The following is a 2432-nucleotide window of genomic DNA, read 5'->3' as shown; positions in this document are numbered from 1 at the left end:
ACGAGACAGAGACTTGGATGGATGTTGAAGGGTTAGGGTAAGTGGATTCATGGACTTTATTATACGTACATGGAAGTTGTGGGAAAGGAATAGAGATGGCATTTTGTTGGATCTAAGCATTATCTTATATGTCTTTGTTGTTCTAGAGGAAATATATGGCAGATGAGGGGGCTGGGCTGGGCTTGGGAGCATGGCTTTTTTTTTACCCCTGGGTTACCTAATTAGTCAAAAGATCCACTCTTAGTGGGATCTTTTCGAACTAAGATGTTGTGCAGCTAGATGACTTCTGTTCCTTGTTTCTTTCACTCTTTAAACATTAAGGGTTCTGCTTCACTACAACTGCACTTGCTCTCAGTTCAGGCTAGTTAGCTTTCAAGGCATTTTGTATTTTGAGCTACAAGTTTATCATGGTTCCCAATTGAAGGCTTAATTTTAAAGGGTAGCCATTGGTTGGTCCTTAAATCATGTGTCTTCTTTAAAGTGCGCAACACAAGTTTGTTTCATGTTTGACTGTTTATATATATGAGCTCAGGGAGAATCATGCACCTGGATATCTGATATCTGGTCATTACGCTATTGATTAACTTCAAATCAATTTTTCCTGCAGGCACTAGGGCCTAACATCTTTTGTTGGTTATGCCCTGTTCAAAGTTCAAAGGCTCTGGTCTCCGATTTCCCACTGCATTTGACCTTCCAATATCTACAACACTAACTGACGTATCAGGGGTGGGCAAAGATAAGAGTAATTTGTCTATAGAAGATGGAAACCATGTAAATTTTGTGTTGAGCCTCGCTTGGGAGTGGCACTTACAATCGTGAAGTGCCTTGCCCTACGTTTTTGGACTGACACGAGGCTTCAAGTTACTTCTGTGGGCTGCTTATAAACTACAGGAAGGGTAAGCAGATGGAGTGCCCTTTGCAGGGGGGGTATCCTAGGGTCTGTAAGTCCCACCATATAAGTCCGGTGAAATCTATTGGGAAGTTATGTGCCTGCCTTCAGGTGATTTATTTTGATATGGAACCTCATTAAGCCTTTTGACATGTGCTCGAGTTTCCTGTGTTCCACCTGGTGTAGGTTCTGAGAGGCCTTGCTTCCTTTTGACAGGTAGAGGAGCAGGAAGACAGGAAGAAAGGATGAGGCTAAGCCTGTCTCCTATCCATATTTCCTTCTTCCACCTCATTTTCTCCCTTCCAGCATGTATGCCAAATGTTGGAAATCAGACCGAAGTTGGAATATCAATTCCATTCTAGCCTTTATTATTCCAAACAAACATTGCATTAGGCTTACAAAATATCTATTACAGATCTTGTGCTACTTGGTGGATAAGTATTTTATAAACTCAAAATGAGCATAAGGTGCTCTTGTATGCATTTTGAATTCCGTCATATTAACTTTGGGCATCTGTATCCAACACTTTGTTGTGGAAAAGAAATAGATAAGCTAAACAATTGTTATTTTTTTTTCCAGATCCAAATACACATATATTATGGATAGAGAATGCAATGCAAATTGAAGGCTGTCCATGACATCGAAGCAGGTCTGTTAAGGCACAATCTTTGGTTCCAGTTACCTTATGAACTATTTGCATTATACTATCCTTTTCTTTTCTACTATGAATGGAAGCTAATTGTCTTGATAATTAATTAATATTTTAACTGGTTTAGGTGAGGAACTGCGGATCTGCTATATTGATGTTAGCATGGGTTATGAGGCTCGGACAGAAAATTCTTGCTGAAAGGTTTTGGTTTCAAGTGTAGCTGTCTTCGGTGCTTATCTGGGCGAATAACAAGCATTTTTCTTATATTTTAATAGGATGATCTTACACTCCAAGAGGATTAAAAGTACTGAAGGCCGGCTAACAGCAAAGCCCAGGACTCCTGAAGGTAAACTACAGCAAATCCTATTTCAGGGCAGCAGATGGGCCCTGCCTCCATTTACACTATGCTGTTGGTAGAATGCCACTGGCATTGAAACCAACAAGACTGATGCCAATTCAGTTGTTTCAAACCATCATGCAGGGATCACTGGATCAAACAGAGCATGGCATTTCTTTATCTCCAATAGCTCTTTTTTGTTAATGCTTCTCTGAAGCCTAGGACTCTTAACAGCCCAGTTTTCATGCTCACGTGTTTCTAAAGGTTAGTTTTCATGATTATGCTTTTATATGTTCACCTTTGGTTGTAGTTAATTGTGCTCATGTATTAATTCTTTATTGTTGGTCAAACAGGGTGGTACAGTGCAAGTTAGGTTTTCAGCCTTACATTGGACAGATTTAGCAGCAGCAGCGGAAATGTGGTGACTATTTTTGATGTTGAGACTGACAGAAAGATATACACAGCGGAAAATGATGGGGGCTTCTACTCGGCCATCATTAAAGTTAATTGTTAATGTGCAATAGAATTATTGAAGCCTTCTGTTTAGTATAATTATT

General features: G+C 39.8%; 1 long non-coding RNA gene across 1 annotated transcript; it reads left to right on the top strand.

The window, feature by feature from the left end:
- Window positions 1–1196: 1196 nt before the first annotated feature.
- Window positions 1197–2097, top strand: LOC120105479. The gene is made up of 3 exons (XR_005507885.1): window positions 1197–1538; window positions 1666–1884; window positions 2020–2097. It is a non-coding gene; the product is annotated as an uncharacterized LOC120105479 (long non-coding RNA).
- The last annotated feature ends 335 nt before the right edge of the window (window positions 2098–2432 follow it).

This window comes from Phoenix dactylifera, unplaced genomic scaffold (assembly GCF_009389715.1).
Source record: "Phoenix dactylifera cultivar Barhee BC4 unplaced genomic scaffold, palm_55x_up_171113_PBpolish2nd_filt_p 000297F, whole genome shotgun sequence".
NCBI lineage: Eukaryota > Viridiplantae > Streptophyta > Magnoliopsida > Arecales > Arecaceae > Phoenix > Phoenix dactylifera.
This window is presented reverse-complemented; position numbering and strand designations above follow the sequence as displayed.